Consider the following 11744-nt stretch of genomic DNA (forward strand, 5'->3'; position numbering starts at 1 on the left):
CAAAACAGAACTTAGAAAGTGGCAAAAACTCCCATGCTCCTGTATTGGAAAGATCAACATCGTGAAATGGCAGTACTTCCCAAGGCAATCTACAAATTCAATGCGATACCTATCAGTATTCCAACGTCATTCTTCAAGGAAATACAAAAGGCAATTCAAAAATTCATCTGGAGCAATAAAAGACCATGAATAGCTAAAACGATCCTTAATGGAAAGAAACGTGCAGGAGCAATATGAATACCGAATTTGAATTCAACTACAAATCCACAGTAATCAAAACAGCTTGGTACTGGCACAAGAAAAGACTTCAGGACCAATGGAATAGAATTGAAAACCCAGAAATGACCCTTCAGACCTATAGCCATCTAATCTTCGATAAGGGTGTTAAAAAACAGAATAGAAGAAAGACACCCTCTTCAGTAAATGGTGCTGGCAAAATTGGTTATATACTTGTAGAAAACTAAAGCTAGATCCTTATATATCACCTTGTATTAGAATCAACTCCAAATGGATCAAAGCCCTCGGAGTCAAAGCAGACACCCTGAAAACATTACGTGATGGAATAGGAGAAACACTAGGTCTCCTTGGCACAGGCCGAAATTTTCTTAATAGAGACCCAGAAACACAACAAATCAAAGAAAGGTTGGACAAATGGGATTGCATGAAATTGCAGAGCGTCTGCATGGCAAAGGACATAGCTAGCAAGATCAATGGAAAGCAGACAGATTGGGAGAAGATCTTCACTAGCCCTACAACAGAAAAGGGTCTCATATATAAAATATACCTGGAACTCAAAAAATTAAATCCCCCAAAAACAAATCTTCAAAGAAACAACTGCCCAATAAATAAGTGGGCTAAAGACTTAAAAAGAAACTTCTCTGAAGAGGAACGAAGGATTGCCAAAAGACATATGAAGAAATGCTCAACCTCCCTAGACATAAAAGAAATGCAAATCAAAACAACATTGAGATATCACTTCACCCCAGTTAGAATGGCTATAATCAAGAATTCTAATAACAACAGATGCTGGAGGGGATGTGGACCGCGGAAACCTTACTGAATTGTTGGTGGGAGTGTAAACTTGTTCAACCACTTTGGGATGCAGTATGGAGGTTCCTCAAGAGACTCCACATAGAGCTCCCCTAAGACCCAGCAATCCCACTTTTGGGCATATACCCAAATGTTCACAAAGAAGGCCACACTAGAGGTACCAGCATGACTGTATTTATTGCAGCATTATTTACCATAGCTAAGGTATGGAACCAACTCAGATGCTCCTCAGTAGATGAATAGATCAAGAAAATGTGGTATATATACACAATGGAATTCTATGCCTCCATCAGAAAGAATGACATTGCCCCATTTGTTAGGAAATGGAAAGAGTTGGAAAAAATTATATTAAATGAAGTAAGCCACGCCCAAAGAAACATAGGTTCCATGGTTTTCCTCATTTGCAATAACTAGTATATGTCTGAGTCAAACAGAAAAAGTCAGATAAGTTGATGTTAGGGAAATGAACCTTAAGATATGTATTCCAATGTTTTTTTTTCTTTCATGTGATTGTTTCTAACACATTTATAAGGTGATTTCCTTGTTCCTTTGTATTTCCCTTCCCCACGGCATAACAATAACTCTTGTTTTCACAGCATTTGATGTCGGTATAATTTGTGGAGAGGATCGGAAAAAAACAAATCATTTAAATAGGGATACAGGTGGACCCATTGCAACAATGAGATGTACATGTCATTATGTCGAAAATGAACATTACAACTTTGTTGGTGGGGGGAGGAAGATTGGATGGGGGGCAGAGGGGAGGATGGGAAGGGGTAGAAGGGGAAACCAAGAAGTAGGCTACAATGCTTGATAAAAAATGTACTCATTATCTTGCCCATGTTATTGTAACCCCTCTGTACAGTATTTTCACTATAAAAATATATATTCATTGTTAGAAAAAAAAAGAATCCAAAGCTTGAAAGAAACTCTTTCCCTGACTTTTTTCGAGTGTGTTCTTTATTCATATAAAAATTGTCTATAAACTTCTTCTTGAAAGTATTACAAAAGGAAACAATGTGCCATTTGAAGGCCAGCATAGAACAAAAGGAAATAACGTTGTTTTAAAAGTGTTCTATTGCAAGGAAACAAAGACTTGGTGGTTTTAAATTGTCTTATGCATGGATATTTCACTACTGAGATGATTCTGTTGTTGCAGGAGTCACTTATTAATTCCTTTATTCTTGTCCTGAATTCTCCAGCGCAGTTAGCATTACAAAAAAGCAGGACCCAGCGAGTATGATCAGCAAAAGGAGCCTGTTCCCAAACCAGTGCTTTAAGGATGGTCCCAAAGAAATATGTGCGTTTTTTCGCTTGTTTGTTTGTTTAGTTTGTCCTGGTTCTGGAGCTTGAACTCAGAGGCTGTACCATGTCCCTGAACAAATGTCTTCCCTGGCCTACTTCCCCCAAAGCTGGTACTCTACTGCTTTAGCCAAAACTCCACTTCTGGCGTTTTTGGTGTTTAGTTCCAGATAAGAATGTGACAGGCTTTCCTGCCTGGGTTGGCTTTGAACTGAGAAAGTAAGAAAGCCAAGTGACATCAACTGTACCAAGATTTCTGTTTTGAACCAAGAAATACTAGACAAAGTTTATGATAAAGCTAATATTTGACAATTTTTAAAAGAAAAGAATATGTCTAACAAAGAAGCCATAACTTAAATAACTCCCCAAATGTAGGTGGACTGAATCATTTTGGAAGCATTTTTTCATCTGCTTGGGAAGATAACTATTGACTTCATAGATCCTTTTGGGGAAACAGTCATATTTGCCTGTTGTCACTGGCTTTGTACACATGTATGCTGTACATACTTCTAAGGGCCTTACATAAAGGAAGTCTTGAAATTCTCAACAATATTTAAATAAGATGCTCCCTATATTTATTTTCACATTTGGGGATAACTAAGTACCAAAGTTGTGTAGAAGGCTAGGGTTAGAATATGGACATGAAATCTGTCTCCTAATATTATGAAGATAATTCATGTCATTTTGAGTTACAGTTTCTCAAGAAATAAAAAATAAAGTAAAACAGTAACAGAAACATAATTTTCTATCTTTCCTAACTTTCCAACAGAAATTAGAGAATCCAGTAAAGTTACACCAATCCCAGGATGGTATAGGATTTTATAGGATCACTAGATGGTGAAAAAGAATATAAAAAAAATGCTTCCCCTGGAACAATGGGAAACAAAATCTATACCTACAGATTTTGGCATACCTGGAAAATAGTTTCAACTATGCTATGTCTTTGATATTTTAGGTTTGTTTACACAGCAACTTTCCTCTCTCAGGAAATGACTCTATTCCTACTTAAGGTTTTGCAGCTTATAACCCAGCAACAAATAATGCTTCTAAATATAAACAAGCATGAAACTAACAGTAACAAAAGATACTTCCATTGCCATAGGTGATAAATAAGAATGCTCTTGGGGAATACACAAAAATATTGAACTTTTTCATACCTTTCCTCTTCTCCAACATGAAAAGTTCTAGCAATTATATGTAAAACAATAAAGGATTTTTATATTTTTTATTGTTCACACTAAAGCAAATACACTTTGCCTCCTTGCAAGCCTGACTTTGAAAGAGTCAGACACTCACAATTATATTATAGACAAAAGTTTACTGCTTTGGCTTAGGTGTTTTCCTGCCTTTGGGTGTTGCTCTCTATTATTTTGGCAACTATATAGAAAAACAAGAAAAATCCATTATGTTTTGTTGAATTTTTCAAAGTCAAGCTGTCTTCAAACACAGTTTTCTGTTCCCTTCTTCACTGCTAATTAAAGTTTAATTATTGCTCTTTAAATAACAAAAACATACTTTAATATATATTCTCATTAAAACAGATGAAAACAGGCATGTCTGCCATTGCTTTTTAAATTTTTTCCAAGTATTTTCCTTGGCTATTTTCATTATTGCCTTTGTTCCAGTCTTCTAATCATGAATACAGTGTTACACAAAAAGATCTTTCCAAAATATAGGATGTTAGGCAGAAAAAAATAGATGTATAATTAAAAATTTTCATCTCTTAAGAGATTGAAAAGCTCCTAAGACATTTTGCTATTTCTGGCATGGTGCTTAAACTAAGTGAAATGCATGTAAATGTGACAGTTATTACAAACAATAATTATGGCTTATACTTTTCTGCTCCAATGAGATGAGTAACTTTACTGTCAATGAAATCTCTGACAAGGTTGGAGGGCATATTTATTTTAAGGTAGGAAGGTTAATGTTAGAAAGCCAAGGGAGATTCCTAAAACAGCACTGCCTATCACTTATCAGTTAATTATACTTATAACTATATATAAATTTGTAAGTATATAAATACATAAATATGAATTGATTGAGAAATGTGTGACTTACACAATTGATTCTGGTTACCCAAACCAGAAAACACTTCTCCTCATTTATATAAACTATTATATCTAGTGAGGATTTAAAAATTTTTAGAATTATATTTTAACATTTATGCCAAAATATTTGTTCATTTTTAACAGTTTATTTTTAAATTTTTCGGTTGTGGGGCTTGAAATCTGGGCCTGGACGTTGTCCCTCAGCTCTTGACCTCAAAGCTAGTGTTCTACCACTTGAGTCACTGCCAGTTTTCTGGTGGCTCATTGAAGATATTGTCAAGGAGCCGGCTCCAGTGGCTCACGGCTGTGATCCTAGCTACTCAAGAGGCTGAGATCTGAGGATTGCGGTTCAAAGCCAGCTGGGGCAGGAAAGTCTGTGAGGCTCTTGTCTCCAATAAAACCACCAGAAAATAGGAAATAGTGCTGTGGCTCAAGTGGGAGAATGCTCAGCTTGAGCTGTAGAGCGTAGGGACAGTTCCCAGGCCCAGAGTTCAAACCCAACGATTGACCAAATTAAACAAACAAAAAGTCTCGAGGACTTTCCTGCCTATGCTGGCTTTGAACCATGATTCTCAGCCATCAGATTCCTTAGTAAGTAGGATTACAAGCAAGAACCGCTGGCACCTAGCTACATAATTATTTTTTACACATTTATGAAGTATGGATTGGTAATCCCATTCATTTATATGTTGTGTAATGATCAAGCTATATCATATCCATTAGTTTCTCTATGTAACATTTTTTTTTAGTGAGACTGCTCGAAAAGTTATCTTTTGGCTGGGATGAAATATCTATTCTTAACTATGATCACTTTGCTCCTTATGGTATACGATGAAATATCTATTCTTAACTATAATCACTTTGCTCCTTATGGTATACAATTAATATACTTACTTTTAGTATTGGATGTCTGTTAATTAAACTCATAGAAAACATGAATTGTATGGTGAGAGAAGTTTATGGTTCCATTACTTGTTTTAGGAAAATAATTATGCCTTTTGTTTTCAATTATATTTCTGTGGGAATGTGAACTATTCATTGATTTAACTGTTAAAGTTGATAACTGTTACATTATATCAAGTTGATTCCAAGTTGTATTTGAAAATTGCACATTTAACACAAATATGCTTCCACTTTCTTCTACCACATAAGTAAAGTAACAGTAAAGCAAATCTTGGTGTTAGTGGCTCATGTGTAGAATCCTAGAAACTCAGGAGGCTAAAACCTGAAAATTTTATTTCAATGTCAGTCTAAACAGAAAAAATGTGAAAACTTATCTCCAATTGTCCAGCAAGAAGGAGAAGATGAGAATGTGGCTCAAAGGATAAAGTGTGATCAGCCATGAGCAAAAAGTACAAGGAAGAAAATTAAACATTGAGTTCAAGCTCTTAAAATGGCATAGACACATAAGACAACAATAAAAAGTACTATAAACATCAATAATGAAGACAAAATAGTAGAAAAGATCATGAGAAATGTTGCATAAATAGCTGGAAGACAGAAATCATTTGACAGAGTTTTGATTCAGGAGAGGGAAAAATCACAGTCTCATTGGTACAATCTCATTGTACTCATTTGTGTTGAAACCTGGCTACTGGGTAACAAGTGAAAGAGTAGATTGGATTACCTGACAGAGCAGACATTGCCTGTGACTGACTATGCACCATCCCATTCTGCAAAAATCTAAAATTTTGCTTCCTAATTTAAATAAAACCCCATATTAGATACTATCTGGTCCACACAGACTGGGGTTCTTATTTTGAGGCTTCAGACTTATGTGAGGCTTTTGTTAATAACCAGTCCTGTTGTACCCCCTTTCCTTTGTGCACCTATACCTTACAAAGCTGGCACCAAGCCAAGGCGTTGAACTAGACACCATGGCCTTAATCTCTCCCTTTCTCCAGCTACAACTCTTTTCACATGCTATCTCTGTCTTAGTATTAGTTGTTTTCTTACTAATCCCCACCAGAAAACTCTTATATTCACATAAAGGCACTATAAACATCCTAGTTCAAAAAGGGATTAAAGGTTTACCATTGGCTGAGGCTCTCTTCTGTAGGTTTTCTCCCTAATAAATCTGTGCTACAATATCTCTCTTTTCTTCGTGTCTTTTGAGTCTGACAAATGATTGATTCGGTTTTATGTAATCCCATTTATCCAGCCTTACTTTGGAAATTTTGATCTGTCCCAAGGAGCCCTCGTGTTTCCCTTAACTCTTCCTGTAAAATTCTAAGGTATTGGGACTTACATTGAGGTCTTCAACCCATTTGGAATCGATTCTGGTGCAGGAGGATATATAAGGATCTAACTTCAGTTTTCTGTGTACAGATAATTCCATCAGCACAAGTTTTTTTTTTTTTTTTTTTTTTTTAATTTAATTTTATTTTATTTGAGAACATACTGTACAGAGGGGTTACAATTACATGGGCAGGATAATGCATACATTTCTTACCAAGCATTGCAGCCTCCTCCTTTGTTTACCCTTCACCTCCCTTCCCAGCCTCCCCCCTCCCTCCCACCCAATCATACCCCCCCTCCCCCCCCCCCCCCGACATTGTAAAGCTGGGTTTGACATGACATTTTGTACTTCTCATTGTTGCAACAGGTCCACCTGAATCCTTAAACGACTTGTTTGTCCCCATCTCCTCCACATGTTATACTGACATCAAATGTAGTGAAAGCGGGGGTTACACTGTGGGGGAGGGACATACAAAGCAACAAAGAGATCATATTATAAATGCGTTAGAAACACATGCATGAAAGAAACAAAAACATTAAAATACATATTTGAGGTTTCGTTTTCCTAACATCACATTATTTGACTTTTTCCGCTTGACTCATACCTATACTAGATATTGCAAATAAGGGAAACCATGGGACCTATGTTTCTTTGGGCCTGGCTTACTTCACTTAATATAATTTTTTCCAAGCCTTTCCATTTCCTAACAAATGGGGAAATGTCATTCTTTCTGATGGAGGCATAGAATTCCATTGTGTATATATACCACATCTTCTTGATCCATTCATCTACTGAGGGGCATCTGGGTTGGTTCCATGTCTTAGCTATGGTAAATAATGCTGCAATAAACATAGTTGTGCTGGTAGCTTTAGTGTGGCCTTGTTTGTGATCATTTGGGTAAATGCCCAAAAGTGGGATTGCTGGGTCATTGGGGAGCTCTATGTGAAAACATTACAGGATGGAATAGGAGAAACCCTGGGTCTCCTTGGCACAGGCCGAAATTTTCTGAATAAAGACCCGGAAACACAACAAATCAAAGAAAGGCTGGACAAATGGGATTGTATAAGGTTGCAGAGCTTCTGCAGGGCAAATGACATAGCTAGCAAGATCAATAGAAAGCCCACGGACTGGGAGAAGATCTTTACTAGCCATACAACGGACAAGGGTCTCATATCTAAAATATACTTGGAACTCAAAAAATTAAACCACCCAACAACAAATCCTCAAAGAAACAACTGCCCAATAAGTAAGTGGGCGAAAGACTTAAAGAGAAGCTTCTCTGAAGAAGAAAGAAGGATGGCCAATAGACACATGAAGAAATGTTCAACATCCCTAGCCATAAAAGAAATGCAAATCAAAACAACATTGAGATATCACCTCACTCCAGTTAGAACAGCAAAAATCAAGAACTCTAACAACAACAGATGCTGGAGGGGATGTGGACAGAAAGGAACCTTACTTCATTGTTGGTGGGAATGTAAACTTGTTCAACCACTTTGGAAAGCAGTATGGAGGTTCCTCAAAAGACTCCACATCAGCACAAGTTTTTAAAGAATTTGTCTTTCTTCCATCCTGTGTTTCTGGCTCCCTTATCAAAGATTATGTGCCTATAGGAGTGGATTCATTTCTGGGTCTTCAATTCTGTTCTATTGATGGAAATCTGTGCTTCTATTGAAAAGAATGGCATTACTACATTCCTGAGGAAATTGACTTCTCTGTAAACTGAAAAGCAAAATTATAAGTTTAGAATACAAAATTGAGGTAAGTTTTGAACACATAAATTATAATATATAGAAAAAAATGTGGGAGAGAAAAGATAAGATGAAAAGTAGAGTAGCTATAAATTGAAGAACTCATAAACAATTACCAAAACTATTCAAGGGAGCTGGGGTAAAGCTCAGTTGTAGGACTAGACTAATATATACAAAGCCATGGGTTCAATCTCCAAGAAGACCTAATAATAAGTTAATAAATAGTAATAATAAAATAATTACTTGAAATAAATTCTTTCATATTAGAGAGGCCTGAATCCTAAAACAGCAAAAAATACCCTCAATTCTTGTATCCAATGACATGAAAATACAAGAATGAAGAGGAAATAGTTTACCTTTTCTCTCCTTTCTTTTCCTTTCCTGTTTTCTTCTTTTCTTTTTTTCTTTGGCACTACTTGTGCTTGAAGTTGCTAAGGCTCTGACCACTTTAGATTATTTTTCAGATGAGGTATTACTTTTTGGCCAAGCCTCCCTTGAGCAATAATCTCTTACCTATGGTTTCCACAAACGAGAGATAACAGAGAAATTACCCTATATCTTGCTTTCTTTTTTGGATTTTCTCACGACTTTTTTTGGTCAGAACTGGCCCTGGATATCAGTCTTCTAAATCTCTGCCTTCTAATTAGCATGGCGTAGTTCATCTAAAGCTTGGACCCATATTGTTTTTCATTGTAAACATTCAATATTGACTTCTGTTTTCTAGATATCTTTAAATTCAATTGAGGTTAGTATGGATCTTTATGATGTTATAAGAAGAACATAGAGAATCCCTTGAATTGTTTTTTCAGTTTCTTTAAATATTTATAGTATGATATTAAAAGTAGGACATTAATATTTCACAAGTACCTTATGTAGACTTCAATTGTTTTAATGATTTTGTGCACACATTAAGTTCAATATAATTTTATCAACTCTATATGAATAGTTACAGACACGTTTCTTTAAGTCTGTCTCATGCTTCCCTTTTATAATTAAACCCACTACTTCCATTGGTCCCATCCCAAACCTGTTTCACCCTGGAAACCAAAACACCTTTTTTCTCCGATTTCTAGGTCATGCAATAAATAAGCTTTTAGGATTGCCCTCAAATCTATGGTAGATTATTCCCTGTTGTTGTTTGCCGTAATATTGTATTGTATTCACTCGATTAGCCTTTTGGTTCTGTTATTAGAGAATGTAGCACAATTCGTTTCCCATTCACCTGAAGAAAGCCTGAATTGATTTCCATTTCTTTAACTAGAGGAAATAATGCTGCTATAATCCTCTGTGTTTTGGCCTTTGGGTGAATGTTACAGCTTATTTCTATGAGACAAACCTGAAGAGCTCAATTGCTGTGCTATACTCTAGGTGGTTGCATATTTCATATTCAAGGAACCTGTCAAAATGTTTTCAGAAGTGGCTTTCCCATTTGAGATTCCTGCCAGCATCCAGTTTCTCTGTTTCTTGATAGCATTTAGTATGGGCAATATTGTATTATGTGCAGTAATTCTCATACATGTTTTATGATGTCATTTTTGTTTTAATGTACCTTTATGTAGTGACTGATGATGCCTTTCTTGGGCTTATTTTTCACAAGATGTATTTTGCTAGTTTCTAATTGATGTTCTTTTTAACATTAGTTTTTGAGAGTTCTATGTAGAGTATAATTTGAGACATTCTTCAGGTATAGGATTTGCAAATATTTTATCCTTGACTATGGGTACACTTCATCAACATTATCTTCATCATCATCATTATCACCATCTGTTGGGTCTTTGTCCATCCCATGAAAGATGGACGGGGTCTGAGGAAAGGTCAGTGCGGCCGCTGGCCCTTTACCCAGCCTCCTTCAGCCGGGAAAAAAAATCAGACGCAGCAGGAGGTCAAGTCAAGCAGGAAGAAACTCATTTATTAACAAAGAACAGCACTTTTTAAAGCAAAAAAGAGCAGGTGGCATGACAAGGGAGGAAGAGAAACCAATCACTGTCTAGGTCACACCCTATCATGAACCTAAGCTTCCATGGGCTGGTTACACACTTAACATAAAGCAAATTGAGCTCTGCCCACTCAACTCCCTCTCAGCACCATCTTTGCTGCCCATGTGCCCTACAATAATCATCACCATAATCATCATCATCATCATCATCATCATCATCATCATCATCATCATCATCATCATCATCATCATCATCACTATTAGTAGTATTACTACCATTAGTTTTGTACATGTATGTATGGACCTGGGACATGAACACAGGATCCCTGAGATTAGTCACAACTTGTTAATAATATACCATTTCAATCATGCCTCACTTCTGGCTTTTTTGCTGATTAATCAGAGATAAGATTTTCAGGGACATTATTTTGTGGGCTGCCATCCATCAGCAATACTCACATCACAGCCTAACAAGTAGTTAGGTTGAGATACATGAGTTCCCTGCATATGAGCTTTCACAGTCTAAATTATTTTATACATTTTTGAGTTCTACTATATCAAGTTTTCCTTTCCTATAATTTTAATGCCAAATTTAGGTATGCTTCATCTCCAAAATTGTCAAGGCATCTTCCTATGTTATACATTTACATCCCTCTTTTTGTTTTATAGGCCACCTTCAAATCCTGCTTGAAGTTAATATTTGAATAAATTATTTTAAGTCAATGTTCACTTTTTAATTCTCCCCAAGATTGTCTAACCTATCACCACTTATTAAAGAGAATGTCACTCCACAAGTGTTTGGTTTTACACTCTTATTAAATATTCCTTGATAATAATTATGTGCCTCTAATCTGGTGCTGTACAGACACATTGAGCTGTATAATCTTTCCTCTACAAATATAACAATTTTACACTAGCAGCTTTAATATTGGATAGAGAAATATGTTCAAGTTTATTTTCCTTTGTCCATGAATCAAAGAGTGATTGTCAGGTTTTTTTAGAAATTTTCATAATCTTATAAATAAAACTGTGAAGCTTGGCACAGTTAGCTCACGATTATTATAATAGCTGGATAAGAGGCTGAGATCTGAGGATTGTGGTTCAAGGCAGCTGGAATATGAATGTCTATGAGACTCTTATCCCCAATTAACCACCAGAAAACCAGAAGTGGCACAGTTGCTCAAAGGGTACAGCACTCACTTAGAGCTGAAGAGCTGAGGAACAGTGCCCAAGCCCAGATTTCAAGCCCCATGTATGACCCCCCAAAAAGGGGGTGGGGACAATTAATATCTTTGCTCAATTGTGTCCTCCAATACATAAAAAGTATAAGTCTCCATTTACTTAGATTTTTGCTTTTATATTCAGCATTGCATAATTTTCATTGAGGGAAAGTCAACAACACTTTAATACATTTTGAC

The sequence above is a fragment of the Dipodomys spectabilis genome, unplaced genomic scaffold (assembly GCF_019054845.1).
Source record: "Dipodomys spectabilis isolate Male_0828 unplaced genomic scaffold, ASM1905484v1 ptg000238l, whole genome shotgun sequence".
Classification (NCBI taxonomy): Eukaryota; Metazoa; Chordata; class Mammalia; order Rodentia; family Heteromyidae; genus Dipodomys; species Dipodomys spectabilis.